Source organism: Schistocerca cancellata, chromosome 9 (genome assembly GCF_023864275.1).
Source record: "Schistocerca cancellata isolate TAMUIC-IGC-003103 chromosome 9, iqSchCanc2.1, whole genome shotgun sequence".
NCBI classification, from domain to species: domain Eukaryota; kingdom Metazoa; phylum Arthropoda; class Insecta; order Orthoptera; family Acrididae; genus Schistocerca; species Schistocerca cancellata.
Genome location: NC_064634.1, coordinates 353,039,076 through 353,056,165, shown reverse-complemented (window position 1 = coordinate 353,056,165; position 17,090 = coordinate 353,039,076). Strand labels below are relative to the sequence as shown.

The 17,090-nt window shown below is 44.3% G+C and overlaps 1 protein-coding gene across 1 annotated transcript in view; it reads left to right on the top strand.

Annotated features, from left to right (window-relative positions):
- LOC126100808 (glucose dehydrogenase [FAD, quinone]-like) overlaps positions 1-17,090 on the top strand; it is a 319,968-nt gene that overhangs the window by 19,725 nt on the left and 283,153 nt on the right. The window lies entirely within an intron of this gene.

Sequence of the window (17,090 nt, the reverse complement as noted above, 5' to 3'; positions counted from 1 at the left end):
CAATGCCCAGGCGTATCAAGGCTGTTATTACGGCCAGATGTGGTTGTTCTGGGTACTGATTTCTAAGGGATCTATGAACCCAAACTGCGTGAAAATGTAATCACATATCACTTCTAGTATAATATATTTGTCCAATGAATACCCGTTTACCATCTGCATTTCTTCTTGGTGTAGCAATTTTAATGGCGAGTAGTGTATATTTCGCAGTATATCATGTGAGAAAAGGGCAAGCTGAGCTTTCCACTGCGACCTTTGTAAAACTGTGCTGACTTGTGTGCATAAGCTTCTCGGTCTCAAGAAAATTTATTATATTCGAACTGAGAATACGCTCAAGAATTCTCCAACAAATCGATGTTAGGGATATCGCTTAACTGCTCCAACCTATGTCCACTTAAACCTGCCTACTTTACTGGAGCTCTGCTCTTATCTTATATTTCTTACCCTTCACACTCCCCTTCATTACCATATGTACGATTCCTTAACGCATAAAACTGCGCCTTATCAATCGATCTCTTCTTTTACTCAAGTTCTCCCACGATTTTTTTTACCCCATTTCGATTTGGTACCTGCTCAGTAGATATTCCATCTACCCATCGAATCTTGAATTTTGGGTTACAGACTTCTTATTCAACAAGCCTGGTTGCCACATGCAGAGAAAGTGACATCACTTGGCCGCCATTCGAGTGACACCACCGAAGTTATCGGTGGAAACACCCAATTCCTGGGACGTCACTCCAGTGATCGCAGTTTTAGCCATGACATTTTCCTTCGTCCATCACCGATTACCGTCAGAAGCAAATCTTACAGCCGCCATCTTGATTTCAGTGCTTCAAGGCACACATGCTATTTGGTGATTTTCGTATTGTATTTGCATATTATGAAAACATGGAGTTTCTGTGATACACAGCATTAAAGATCTCTCCAAAATGGGTCGTTTTTAGTACGGTTTGTTGTGCTGCACTTGTAGGGAGTATAAAAACCTTTTTGAACATGTGCATAAATACCATTTGTATTTCAACACAACAAAAGCGATTAATTACAACTAGTACAGCAAGGAGCTTTTACAACTCTCATTTCTTTGTACTTCGGAGGTAGCGTGAAGAATCCGAGAGTTTACACTGCACACATGAAATGTTGCAGACGATTCACTATCCAACCTCCCTCACGCCAGTGTCAAATATATTTGGGGTGAAACGTGCGCTGCGCGCAAAATGAGTTGTGACTTGAGGTTTACTTGGTGACGTAAGCTGTGGCGGTGGAAGACTTGGTGTATCCAGTGTCTTTGTGGAATAATCTGTAGGTAACATCTCGATGTTAGCTGCAGCCTCTGTACTGGTGTAAATCTCATCTGAGATGAAGATTGGCTTGAGTCTGTTAATGACTATTGGGACGTAAGACCAATTGATAACAACATCAAATGTTTTGTCTTGGCGTACCACTACCGTGTATGGGCGATTATATGGTGGCTGGAGAGGTTTTTGAATGGAATCATGTCAAACGAAACCCCGTTTCAGGACTATAAGTCGCAGGAAACGAATGGTGGTTGTGCAACGTCCGAGGCTTCAATACAACTTTCTGATGTGTTAATAAAGAACTCTGCCAATAGTCCATTAAACGTTGCGTTGCCAGCTGCTTTGAAATCTGTCCGGAGGCCTATTAGGTCAATAGGAAGACGTCAGTCCACCGCTCTGTGACACAGCATCTAAGTGAGGCCTTTAGTTGCCGATGGAGCCGTTCCACGAAACGAATAACAGCGGGGTGGAAGGTACAGATTTGCATACAGTTCATACAAAGCAATAAGAGTGCTTTAAAGAGATATGACTCGAATTGTTTACTCTGATCGGTGATGAAGCGGAGAAGAACAGCGAAGTGTGGGATCCACTCACGAAAGAAGGCTAAATACACTCCTGGAAATTGAAATAAGAACACCGTGAATTCATTGTCCCAGGAAGGGGAAACTTTATTGACACATTCCTGGGGTCAGATACATCACATGATCACACTGACAGAACCACAGGCACATAGACACAGGCAACAGAGCATGCACAATGTCGGCACTAGTACAGTGTATATCCACCTTTCGCAGCAATGCAGGCTGCTATTCTCCCATGGAGACGATCGTAGAGATGCTGGATGTAGTCCTGTGGAACGGCTTGCCATGCCATTTCCACCTGGCGCCTCAGTTGGACCAGCGTTCGTGCTGGACGTGCAGACCGCGTGAGACGACGCTTCATCCAGTCCCAAACATGCTCAATGGGGGACAGATCCAGAGATCTTGCTGGCCAGGGTAGTTGACTTACACCTTCTAGAGCACGTTGGGTGGCACGGGATACATGCGGACGTGCATTGTCCTGTTGGAACAGCAAGTTCCCTTGCCGGTCTAGGAATGGTAGAACGATGGGTTCGATGACGGTTTGGATGTACCGTGCACTATTCAGTGTCCCCTCGACGATCACCAGTGGTGTACGGCCAGTGTAGGAGATCGCTCCCCACACCATGATGCCGGGTGTTGGCCCTGTGTGCCTCGGTCGTATGCAGTCCTGATTGTGGCGCTCACCTGCACGGCGCCAAACACGCATACGACCATCATTGGCACCAAGGCAGAAGCGACTCTCATCGCTGAAGACGACACGTCTCCATTCGTCCCTCCATTCACGCCTGTCGCGAGGCGGGCTGCACGATGTTGGGGCGTGAGAGGAAGACGGCCTAACGGTGTGCGGGACCGTAGCCCAGCTTCATGGAGACGGTTGCGAATGGTCCTCGCCGATAGCCCAGGAGCAACAGTGTCCCTAATTTGCTGGGAAGTGGCGGTGTGGTCCCCTACGGCACTGCGTAGCATCCTACGGTCTTGGCGTGCATCCGTGCGTCGCTGCGGTCCGGTCCCAGGTCGACGGGCACGTGCACCTTCCGCCGACCACTGGCGACAACATCGATGTACTGTGGAGACCTCACGCCCCACGTGTTGAGCAATTCGGCGGTACGTCCACCCGGCCTCCCGCATGCCCACTATATGCCCTCGCTCAAAGTCCGTCAACTGCACATACGGTTCACGTCCACGCTGTCGCGGCATGCTACCAGTGTTAAAGACTGCGATGGAGCTCCGTATGCCACGGCAAACTGGCTGACACTGACGGCGGCGGTGCACAAATGCTGCACAGCTAGCACCATTCGACGGCCAACATCGCGGTTCCTGGTGTGTCCGCTGTGCCGTGCGTGTGATCATTGCTTGTACAGCCCTCTCGCAGTGTCCGGAGCAAGTATGGTGGGTCTGACACACCGGTGTCAATGTGTTCTTTTTTCCATTTCCAGGAGTGTAGTTACTGCAACCACATCTTTCATAGGATACTGTTCAGGCCAATGAGAGAAACGGTCAGTCGCTGTCAGACAGTACTGGCGCCCTTCTGGTGGTGGTGAAGTTCCAGTGATGTCGATGTGGACATGCTCAAAGGCTGACATGGTGAGATGAAAATATCGAGTGCAGCTGTAGCGTGCCAAGTTATTTGTTGCTCTGGCAAGAGTTGTACTGGCGAACAAATGCCTTGCAATCCTTCTCATTGTTTGGTGAAACAAATGCCTTCTTCACAACTCGTACAGTAGCCCTTACTCCTGTGTGAGCGAGTCTATGAAGAGGTGCAATAGCGTGTTTACGAAAATCTGCTGTAACGAACGGTGGCGCTTGTGGCATTGATACGTTCCAGTATAGCGCTACATTTGAGCTCGTTATTCAAAAATATCAGAGCTATAAGCCTGACAATGTTTCGAGGCATGACTTCAATTCGCTATCCCCTTCCTGGGCACTGGCTGTGGTGGCGTCAGTGCGAGAGTGCATCTCTTGGTTCACTCTTATCACCATCAACGTGTTGGATACCTGTATTAAATTGCACAGTGAAGTCCAAATGTCGCAATTGACGGGGGTGATGCCTTGTATGGCTTCTGGTGGTAAACAGACAAAAGTGGTTTACGGACTGTGAGAACTATAAAATGTCTATGTTCAAGCACGTGGCTAAACTTTTTGATTGAGTCATAACCCACACAGAGCTCCCGGTACGTTGACTTGCTTGTGGAGGTGATAATTTTCCTGAACAATGCTATAAGTACCCAGTCGTGTTGCACACATTGTTGTAATACTTCTACAATTGCAGCTGATGATGCCTCTATCATAACTGCGACAGGTGTACCAGGAAGAGAATGAGCCAACAATGCAGCCTCGGCAATAGCGGTTTTCCCTGTGGCCAAGGATGCTTTCATTTCATCAGTTCACTGTAGTGTAGAGATGGGCAAACTGCAACATGTAACTGTTTCGAAACAAATGAAACAGTACAATGTAATGTTCCGATACGCTGTTTCGAAACAGTGAAACAGTCTGTGTTTTGTAATCTATTCCTACACATTTTATTATCTTGAATGTCTACTGTATAAGTATGTCCATATAAACACAAATGAGGTGCGAGAGCGCTAATCATGTCCCAGAAAGTATGAAACTATCACTTAGGCGTCTTGGCAGTTTCGTATTTCCTGCAGCAAATGCGCTGCTTTCGTGTCGCGTGACTTTCATACTTTTCAATTGGCTGAGGGCAGCCATAGCTGAAGACAGAAGAACCACCACGAACGGAACTGGAGGTGGGAGCAAACTGCAGAAACAACGGATATTCTACTGGGAGTTCCACATTCAGTTAGTATGGGTGATATACCCATCCTGCTAATTTCCATCTACACAAAGGGAATCATTGTGGATAATAGGCACAGTGACTATAGACTCACAAATAACGCCAAATAATTCGAATAAATAACAAAATATAACAGAAAAATGTTTTGTCTTTCAAGGTGTTTCGAACCGTTACTATAAATTCACCATGCTTCCCAGCCCTTCCTGCACACCATTACACTATCAGTGATTTGTCAAAAAGATTGCTTGCAATTATACCTACATCAAATTTATGTATATGTCTAATAACTGTCACTCTACGCCTTTTTTTATTCAAAATGTTGTAGGCTTACTTGCGTTTCTTAATATGATTACTGTACATGAACAGAGAAGCGTATGTTATAAAAAAAGTGTAATTTAACTGAATTAATTTCACATATTTATTATTTTGAATGTGAATAGTATGCGTTGTTTTATTGTTTGGTTAGTGTTTATAAAGCAGATGTTACGCCATTTCGTAACAGGACAGTCAGCTAGAAGCGAAGCTTTATTTTCAGATATCTTAAGCTTCATGCTATTGCTTGTCAACAAGATTTCGACACTCTTGCAAGAGTTTCATGAAGTGGTATGTTGTGTTTCCGTATCTGTGCTGAGCCCGAATCTCGTCCGACACAGAGTGGAATGAAACAACACTGTTTCGATACAATTAGTCCGTTCCAGGCACAGGTGGACTGAAACAGCTTTATTTTGAAACAACGATATACACTCCTGGAAATGGAAAAAAGAGCACCTTGACACCGGTGTGTCAGACCCACCATACTTGCTCCGGACACTGCGAGAGGGCTGTACAAGCAATGATCACACGCACGGCACAGCGGACACACCAGGAACCGCGGTGTTGGCCGTCGAATATCGCTAGCTGCGCAGCATTTGTGCACCGCCGCCGTCAGTGTCAGCCAGTTTGCCGTGGCATACGGAGCTCCATCGCAGTCTTTAACACTGGTAGCATGCCGCGACAGCGTGGACGTGAACCGTATGTGCAGTTGACGGACTTTGAGCGAGGGCGTATAGTGGGCATGCGGGAGGCCGGATGGACGTACCGCCGAATTGCTCAACACGTGGGGCGTGAGGTCTCCACAGTACATCGATGTTGTCGCCAGTGGTCGGCGGAAGGTGCACGTGCCCGTCGACCTGGGACCGGACCGCAGCGACGCACGGATGCACGCCAAGACCGTAGGATCCTACGCAGTGCCGTAGGGGACCGCACCGCCACTTTCCAGCAAATTAGGGACACTGTTGCTCCTGGGCTATCGGCGAGGACCATTCGCAACCGTCTCCATGAAGCTGGGCTACGGTCCCGCACACCGTTAGGCCGTCTTCCGCTCACGCCCCAACATCGTGCAGCCCGCCTCCAGTGGTGTCGCGACAGGCGCGAATGGAGGGACGAATGGAGACGTGTCGTCTTCAGCGATGAGAGTCGCGTCTGCCTTGGTGCCAATGATGATCGTATTCGTGTTTGGCGCCGTGCAGGTGAGCGCCACAATCAGGACTGCATATGACCGAGGCACACAGGGCCAACACCCGGCATCATGGTGTGGGGAGCGATCTCCTACACTGGCCGTACACCACTTGTGATCGTCGAGGGGACACTGAATAGTGCACGGTACATCCAAACCGTCATCGAACCCATCGTTCTACCATTCCTAGACCGGCAAGGGAACTTGCTGTTCCAACAGGACAATGCACGTCCGCATGTATCCCGTGCCACCCAACGTGCTCTAGAAGGTGTAAGTCAACTACCCTGGCCAGCAAGATCTCCGGATCTGTCCCCCATTGAGCATGTTTGGGACTGGATGGAGCGTCGTCTCACGCGGTCTGCACGTCCAGCACGAACGCTGGTCCAACTGAGGCGCCAGGTGGAAATGGCATGGCAAGCCGTTCCACAGGACTACATCCAGCATCTCTACGATCGTCTCCATGGGAGAATAGCAGCCTGCATTGCTGTGAAAGGTGGATATACACTGTACTAGTGCCGACATTGTGCATGCTCTGTTGCCTGTGTCTATGTGCCTGTGGTTCTGTCAGTGTGATCATGTGATGTATCTGACCCCAGGAATGTGTCAATAAAGTTTCCCCTTCCTGGGACAATGAATTCACGGTGTTCTTATTTCAGTTTCCAGGAGTGTAGTTTCTGTGTCTGGCTCGAGATCGAATCGAGACAGGGGCGGAATGAAACACCACTGCTTCGAAACAATGAACCACAACCGTTCCGAAACACTGAAACAGTTCCGCGTATCGATACACTGTATCGAAACATAGAAACAGTGGCCAAGTTTACTGTAGTGTATCTTCAGATTTAGATGCTGCCAACAATGCAAACAAAATGTCGATTAAAGTTTGTCAAGTCCAAAAAGCGGCATAATTCTAGTGTTGAAGTGGACTGGGAAAACAGAGAAATAGGTTCCACTCTGTCTCGATGTGACAGGATTCCCTGTCCACGGACAAGGAATACTAAAAATTTTACATGCGACGCTCTGAAGACACATTTTTGTAGGTTAATCCCTAAACAATGCATTTATACACCGACGGTAAAAAATCGCAACACCAAGATATAATTAAAGTGAGCTAATGAAATTTCGGGAACACATTTGTTTAAGTAACATATTTAAGTGATTAACACTGCAAGATCAGAAGTTAATGTAAGTGTGGGATAAGCCACTGCAATGTGAAATGCTGGTAATTAATAAATGGCATAATTGCTAAAACGTTGAATGCATGCAAGCAAACGTGTACGCATTGCGATGTAGAGGTGTCAGATGTTAAGGCCCGTCCACACGCAACGATCTGTCTGCGCAAATGTCTGCGCACATCACATCTGCGCAGACAGATCGTTGCGTGTGGACAGAAGATTTGCACCAATCTCAGGTGTGTGCAAACCTGGAAGTTGGAGTTGGAGGTTTGAGCGAAACCACTCAAATCTGTGGGTTCAAACCACATCTGCGCAGACAAGTTGGAGCGTGTGGACAGGAGAACGCCGCAAATCTGGCGCGAAACAGCTGTTTGCTCAGGCTAGTGTTTGTATTTGTGCGCATAGGGCATTAAATGGCTGATACTCGTCAGTGTTCTCGAGAGTTTGTAAGTGAATTCATTGAAATAAATAGAAACCACCCATGTCTGTGTAAGATTAAAGTAAAGAATATAGTGACTGAGACAAAAAGACAGCAGCGTACAATGCTGTAATTGAAAAATTGCGGGTATTATTTCACTCAACTCTTGTTTCGATACTGCAGTTGAAAATTCCAAATCCTTGTAGCTCCTTCCTGTTGCTAGGAATCTTAATGTTACCGCCAGCCGTTCATGAGGAGAAATTGCCCTTCTCTATACAAGTATTTTTTCTCATAATATGAGGGGTTACAAGCTTTAAGAGATAATTATAAGTTTCGACATCCATCTGCAAATAATTTCGCCAGTCGTTAGGTTCGCCCTGCAACTCTCGCAGTAAATTTACGTGAGAAAACTGCTTTCGCTTTAGCAGCTACTGTCTATACCATTTTGTCCACTTTCTCTGTTTCCTGCCGTTGGTCTGAATGTTTTTTGCAACACAAGTTGCGAACACAGACCAAGACAGAACTTCCTCCATTTCTATATTTCAAAATAACTGAATTAAATTTTTGACGTTTACGGGGAGCGTAGTCGCTTGCCACTGATATTTCTTTTCTACACCGACAGATGGCGGGCGAGTAATAGATTGGGGTTTGTGTCGTGTGAACACACCACATTTGCAGCGATCTTTTGCATGTACAGACATCTGCGCCGATGTCTGCGCAGACAGATCGTTGCGTGTGGACCGGGCTTTAGTTTGTGGGATGGAATTCCCAAGCCTCTTGCACTGGACCGGTCGTTAATGCTGTTTGTGGATGACGATTGAGTTATCGTCCGACGATGTTCCACATGTGCTTGGTTTGAAACAGATCTGGTGATAGAACAGGCAACTTTGAAGAGCATGCTGGGTTACAACAGTGGTATGTGGTCGAGCGTTATCCTGTCGGAAAACATCCCCTAGAATGCTATTTATGAATGACAGCACAGTAGGTAGAATCATCAGACTGACTGATTTTCAGTCAGGTTGTGTGGGATATCCGCGATAATGCTCACGTCCTCAAACGAAATCGCACCCCAGACCATAACTCCAGGTGTTGGCCCAGTGGGTCTAGCACACTGACAGGTTGGTTGCACACCCTCAGCTGGCCTCCTCCTGAACAACATACAGCTATCACTGGCATCGAGGCAGAACCAGCTTTCATCAGAACACACAACAAGATTTCCACCCTGCCCTCCAATGAACTCTTGCTTTTACACCATTTAAATCGCAAATGGCGGTGGTTTGGGGTCAGTGGAATGCACCCTACATGGCGTCTGGCTCGGAGATAACCTTGAAGTAACCGATTTGCAACAGTTCGTTGTTTCACTGTGGTGCCAACTGCTGCTCAAACTGCTGCTGCGGATACTGAACGACGCTCCAGAGAATACCTGGTAAGTCTTTCTGCAATATCGCGTAGCAAACATCCAGCTATTCATAGCCCTATTACACAACCCTGATCAAAGTCAGTGAGGCCTTGATAATGGTGTCTTTGTCGCTTTAAAGGCACTCTTGACTACCATCAACTCACCACTTCCAGTCTCAAAGCTAATGCTCACGATAGTTACAATGTGTACTTAAAGTAAACCTCATTTGCATCCTCACAGTGACGCTATGCGACTGCCGTGAAATTAGAAAAGAATTCTTTCAGATTTAGAAACACGTGTCTATCAACTTTCCTTCATGTTGCACAGCTCCTTCTTGGTGTTGCGACTTTTTTTCCGTTCACTGTAGTACTGTGAACAGTTTCTGGAGTTGTGCTAGATGTTGTGACTAGGTGGATGACGTTACAAGCAGATAATCAATATAGGCGTGTTGTGTACATAGTTCCGTGTAGTCAGCGCGTACACAACTTTCCCACTAGAGCGCGCCCCGTTAAGCACAACAGCGCAGGCGCAGCGCTCATCCGTCTCCGCGCTACAAGATGGCACTGTCTTAGAGACGGACCAAATTCTGCTTCTGCCGATCCGCGTATTAATATGTAACGCAGCCAATGAGATTGCTGCCAACATAGAACCTTTTCTCCTCGCGGATCACACTCATGCAGTGATACCTGAACACGCGAGGTATTATAACGAGTGTACAGACCTCCGATTAGTCACTCTGCATTTGTCTGCACCAGTCCATACCAGTCTGCTTTAGTCTGTACCAGTCTGCATTTGTCTGTACCAGTCTATAGTCAAGTTCCAGTCTGCGCCTAATAAGATTACCATATTCCTGTACATAGCCATGAAGATATATGAATAGACACTTTGTCAAGTATCAGAGATATGTGAGAATAAGATTAACGTACCAAGACCAAAGGAACTTCAGATTGTCAATTGTAAATAGCATCCAGAATCAAGTTAAGTAAGGTTTATGATTGTTATTATTTTAATAAATGTGTGTGAAAATTAATCAAGTTCTGTTTAAAGTTGGTCACCGTCAATCTGCTACTCTAAGCATGCAAGTGGCATTTCTATCGTCTGACCTAACGGCAGAAGATAGACACGCCACAATAAGACCACGAGACATATTGCTGACACTCGCCTACTTCGTTAGAGCGACGAGTCAAATAATCTGATGGTGAACAATTTTCCAACCCATTTTCCTGATTTTCTCCTGCGTCATAAGGGCTGTATGGGGTCTGGCATTGTCATGGTGTAGTCTTATGAGCTGAGCCTGAAGCTGTGGGTCTTGATGGCACATAGCAGCTTGTCTAATGACAAACAATAATGGTCCCAGTTCATTGTGGAGCCAGGTTCCAAAAAGTTAATGAAAATGACACCACACTGATCCCAGAAGGAGGAGGCCATCACCTTTCAGCCTGCTGTTTGTGAAAGTCTTGGTTTCTTCTTCCGAGGGGAACCCAGATGACACCACTACATTGTTTTGGGTTTTGCTCTCAGGTTCAGACAAAAACAACCATGTTTCAACCTGGGTAATGATGTCATCAAAACACTGTTTCCACTCTTCAGTAAAAATCTTCATGAGGCCCTCGAACACATCCATCCTCATCGTTTTCATTTCTCTTGTCAATAATATAGGCACGCAACATGCACAGATTTTTCTGTATCCTAGTGACTGCACCAGTGACACTACACTACCCAATGACAAACAAGGCATTTCAGCAAGCTGTCATGTCATCACACATCTGTCATTTTGGATGATTTGATCAATGACCTCCTTATTCACATCACTGCCATCGATGGTGTACCACATCATGGATTGTCCAGTAGAGAGAAATCACCTCCTTTAAACCTCTGCAACCACCACTGGATACTGCTGCAATCCACTGTGTCCTCCCCATAAACAGGGAGCAACTTCCTGTGAATCGATGTGGCAGTCATCACTGGCCTTGAAGAGGAACTCCATCACCGACCGGTTGCAACCTGACATCTACTTAACAGTCCATTATACTTTTATATACCAACTTACAGCTAAATGTTCTAAGCATGTTGACAAAAAATTTTATTCTCCTCCTGCAAAAAAATAAAAAAATTGGGGTCCGTGAAAAACTTTTTGAACGCCCTTTGTACTACCTGAGGCGATGCCCATGACATGTAGTTTTGATTAAATTACTGGAGTAAAATTTCACTTGTGAAATAGTATTACATAAATTAACGATAAGATAAAGCATGTATTTGCCATTGTGGGAATAAAAAATAACATACTGTGCAGAGCAGCCTGGCCTGTGCAGTGATGTCACAGTCTCGCTTCATCCGACAATCTATTGCCCAGTGCATACCACTGTGGTGTCAGGCAGTGGGATGCATTGATTTGAAGGGATAAGAGGGAACGCCGGCCCACCCCACCCTTACCACAGACAATTGGCCCAGCCCGTCCCGTTGCGATGACATCGTGGGCTCATTCCGTCCAAGACTGCTGAAGCTCAGTGCAGTGCTGGCCCGTGAGATGGGCCCCTTTGCAGGACTCTGTCACAATCACTCTCATGGCTATCCCATGCACCCTGATGGCAAATTTGTACGTCAGTCTGTTGATTTGACCTGTTGTGCTGCCATTCATCAACAGAATTTCGAGGGTGTTTTCCAACAGGATAATGCTTGCCTACATGCCACTGTTGTTATCCAACATGCTATACAGAGTGTCGATATCTTGTATTGGCATGCTCAACCACCAGATCTGGCTCCAAACGAGCACATATAGGACATCATCAGACAACAACTCTTGCATCAGCATTAACTGTCCTTTCATTGACTGACCAAATACAACAGGCAGTGTTTCACATTTGCAATGGCTTCTTTTCCACTTGCATTAACTTATCATCTAGCAAATGTAGTCACTTAAATATGTTACCAAGCCAAAAACATTACTGAAATTTCATTAATTAATGTTTGGTGTTGCAATTTTTTCCATCAGTGTATTGGCCCCAGAGAGAAAATGAATAGGTTTCTTTGCAGGAAATATAGTGCCGGGAAACATTTTCTTTAAAAGCTGTGCTTTTTGAGTTATTCAAGAAAAACATAAAAAAGTGACATTTACATGGCCCTTCCATTCCCACACTCTGGTCTGGAGTGTTACTATGTTGTTCATAGCAACCTACTCTCCCCCACCACTGTACAAAAATTTTTAACTGCACCACTTTTTCCCCCTGTTCAACCTGTTTTAGTATTTGAACACCTGTTTCTGCTGGAAGAAAGTTGCCATCATGATGTACTTATGGAGCACTGTATTTGCAGGCCTGCAACTACCTTAGATAGTTCAGTGCTTCCAGAGTTGTCTCCATTCTGGTGCAGATGCTTGTGACACACATTAATGGACCCATCTCGACTATTTGGTCAGAGGTTTGAGTCAGAGCAATGACGTCACCAGCAAAAACTGTGATTATTTTCTGTGCATCCAGGGTCAAGCTCAACAGCCATATATTTTGCAGAATACCATTGTTAACTGTGTTGTCTCCGAGTGTCTGAAGATGATGAAGTGGTGTGTGCGGTCGGGTGTTCTTCAGTGCAGAAAAATTTTTCAAGGCACTTAGCTTTTGGCTACAACAAGTTTATTACAGACACAAGCTTGGCAGAGGTGTTATTTTCTGTGCTTGGCAGCAAAGCTAGGACATCTTGTACTTCTGTAGTCAATTGGTCATTAAGTGCAGCTAACACATAACTACATGTAATTATATCTGACGTGATGTGGGCCAAGACAGATTGGTTCTTAAGACAGCCGAGCCACAAACTGTATTATCTGACCATAATAACTAGGGTTTCACCAAAATTGTACTAAGGGTCACATTTCCCCAGCATGAGTCCGCCCGGTGGATTAGTGTCTAGATCCGGTGTGCCGGCCAGTGGTCTTCCATCTGCCTCAGCAAATGCAGGCTGGTTCCCCTTATTCTGCCTCGGTTACACTAAGTCGGCAATTGCTGCGCAAACACTTTCTCGACGTACGCATACACCATAATTACTCTACCATGCAAACATTGGGGTTACACACGTGTGGTGTGAGACATTCCTGGGAGGGGGGAATGTTCCACTGGAGGCCGAACTGCACTATAACGCTGGGTTCAGTGTGGGGTGGCGGTGGGGTGAGTGGACTGCTGTAGCCTGTTGTGGGTTGTGTACCATTGATGGCTTCGGTGGGGAAGAAGCCTCTCCATTGTTTCTAGGTCCTCAGTTCCATACAATACAAGGGTCACATTTGCCACTGGTAGGTCAGAGCTTGCAGGATTCATTATGTTTATTATGGTAGGTGGTGTTTGTGCAATGTGTTTGTTCATAAGTGGTTACACGTGGCATGATTTATGTGAAAACTTACATAAGGTGAATTTTATCATTCTGGCACATTTTTTTCTGACACATGGTACCACCCTTCTGGCACAATTTGGAAATGCCAAGCATAAATGCAATTTATTTCTTCAGTACAACATCAGCTATTAATTTCCATGTATAACTGTAAGATGTAAGGCCTACATATATCTATCACATTTGTAGTGGACTATTCTGTGTCCACAAGCATGTACTTGTTGATTTCTATTTCTATTATATGATGTATGGACAAGATTTGTGTGTGAGTAAGCAAGTCTTATTGAGCAATTAGTGACAGGTGATTGATAGTTTCACAGCCACTCATTTAATTCTACAAATTGTGAAAACTAATACAGTAAGCCAACTAGCAGTATATTCAGATTCAAGTATTGGCAACCTCAGTTCTCTTAAACACTTGCTCAGTGGATTTGAGAGAGGATATCAAAGTTCCCAATGGCAATATAATTTCTGAATGAGTGTAAGCTTTAATAACGTAAATCAACTCCTACAGTGCCTTTTGTACACTTCAAAATTCAGTACGAAATAATAATGTCACTTAAAGTTTCAGTCAAGGAAGTACTGCATTTCTAGTATGAGTATAGGATTTTTTAATAGAGCTCAACAAGTACTCGAAATTTACTTTTGTTATCCAAAAGAGGTTCAAGAATGGCTTTTCTTTTACAAGTGCTACTTCATTTATCTTTTTGATGGCCTTGTATTATTTCTGTGTACAGCCCATTTCCAAATCCAGCATTTATGCTCTCTCTTCTTCTTATATTCTTGGCTCAATTCTAATGCCATAACTTGAATGACAACACTAGTGTCTATCTGAGTTATCTTGACTGATGCCATATTGAAAACTGTGGCACTAGAATTTTAACAGTAGCCTGTGGAATCAGCAGCATATGGTGCCACTGCTGTATTAGCTGTCATGCCACTTGCTATGGCATAACTAATTACATGTGGAAACCTGGCTTTATAGAATTCTCACCCAGTTTCAGATCTCATCAGCTGTCATGGAACTAAATAACAGATTTAAAATTGCCAAGTACAACAGGAAATAATTTGGCTTTAGCAAGCACTACATAAATTGATGAAAATTATTTATAGAAGCTTTCGAAATGTGGTGCTACAGAAGAATGCTGAAAATTAGATGGGTAGATCACATAACTAATGAGGAAGTATTGAATAGGATTGGGGAGAAGAGAAGTTTGTGGCACAACTTGACCAGAAGAAGGGATCAGTTGGTAGGACATGTTCTGAGGCATCAAGGGATCACCAATTTAGTATTGGAGGGCAATGTGGAGGATAAAAATCGTAGGGGGAGACCAAGAGATGAATACACTAAGCAGATTCAGAAGGATGTAGGTTGCAGTAGGTACTGGGAGATGAAGAAGCTTGCACAGGATAGAGTAGCATGGAGAGCTGCATCAAACCAGTCTCAGGACTGAAGCCCACAATAACAATTGGACAGATAAAAAAATCTATTCAGCAAGAGACAGCAGGAACAAACAGATACAAAAGTTAAGAAAGTGTGCAAGCTTCCAGAACCAGTTGGTCCTCCTCCTCACAGAAAGGTTGAAGGGGACGAAGGACAAGGACTGGTGAGGCTCAGGAAATGGAGGGGGGGGGGGGGGGGGGCGATTACTGAAAGGTCGCCAGAACCCTGGATCGGGGGTGAATAAAATTATATTTTTAATATCTTTTGGAAGCTTACACCTGCCACACACAACTTTTTCATAGTAAGTTTACTGTTGTGTTTTATTGAAATTTGGGCTACAATATTTATTCTAAAATTTTGCCACTTAATTGCAGTGTAGTATCTTACGTGATTGGTGCAATATTTCCAACTTTATCAGTATTTTAACCAATTATGTTCGAAGATCAAGTTCGAAAGATAATCACTGCAATGCAAACATAGCTCTTACAAAGTTGACTGCTGAGGCATAACTGAGAGTTATGTATATTATAGCAGTCATCTCCTGTTCCACATAGCTTATCCCCTTCAACCTGAGTGTATATTGTCAGTGTTTGTTATTAATTTCTACTATTTTTGACTTCATTACATGAGTCAACAAAACAAAAGTTCAAAATAACATTCTGAGTAGCCTCAGGGGACCAATACATTTTATCCCAGATTTCTTTCTTTCATTATGTCATACAATGGGTGTTGTTCTTACCAAGAAAAAGTGATTCTTGTAGTATAGCAGATCATGAAACTAAGAGAATCAGTGAGGGTCCATTCAAAAGTGTGTGTTAACTGTTACAAAAACTGTTGCACTACCCACAACACAGCTCCACTCTGGATATTGTTCTCAGGCATGGGATGAGTTGGTTGGTGTTTATGAGTAGCTGGGATTTGCTGTAAGCAACTGAATCACAGATAGCAAAAGCATCTCTAGTACTATGCTGTCCTATGGATACTGTCTCCTCTCCAGGAAATACGGGACTTATAACTACTGGTTGACTTGACTATGAGCAGCATTCAATGGTAGGTCTAGTGTTAGCAGCAGTGACTCAAAGTTATTCTCATATCATATCACTGACATCTGTCTATTGCAAACTCTTACAAAGTATTACAAGCTCAAACATATTGATATACGTTGAACAGAATGACTTCCTTCATGCCAAACAGCAAGTGTTCTAGAAGTTTCTACATGATAGTCTAGTGTGGAGAGCTGGATGAAACCGGTCTTTGGACAGATCACCACCACACCACCAAAAACAGCAACACATGAATGGTCACAGTTTTTTGACTCCCAAGACAGCAACATGGAAATGCTGAAAAACATGAACTGGCACACAGTTTAATATAGATGCCATAATCCTGGGAAGGTTACTTATAATGTTTCATAAACCAGTATTAAGTGAGGAATCTATCAATATACTAGAAACCCTTACTTATTGCTCCTGTAGGCAATGTTAGACTTATTGCTGAAGATTTTAAACAGTTTTCTTCTATCACTCCATATGCAAATGAAACCCTAATGTGTAGTACAACATACACTTTTGTTTTAGAGAAAATACCTAAAACTCTGAATGACATATTTTTCCAGGAATTCAACTGTTGCTCTATTAGGTGATACACCAACACAGGTAATATTTTTCCCCCACGAAGACCATCCACTGTTGATCATGTGATAATAGAAATTGTCCAGGAAACTGGCTTCTGAAATAAAGTGGCAAAGTAATGGTTCTTCATGATATGGCTGTTTGCATGTTGCCATTGTCCAGCATTGTACTGTGGGTCATTAATTTGCTGCTGCAACATGAGCTAGCCAACAGCTGACATTGTTGCAGATGGCAGCTGATAATCTGACACCAGTAGTTACACCATAAATGAATATTCATGGAGTATCCCTGAAGCAGTGGCCCACAGTCATTGTGGAGTCTGCATGACAAAGATCTAATGTCTTGCTCAAATTATGTTTGAATGTCAGTCAGATGAAATTATTCATGTGTCAACTATTGCATTTGTAAACATGATATGAGCACTACTTCCAACATGATGATGGCCTCAAATTAAATTGCTGATCAGAGTGTATTGGTGTAGCTGAGGAAATGA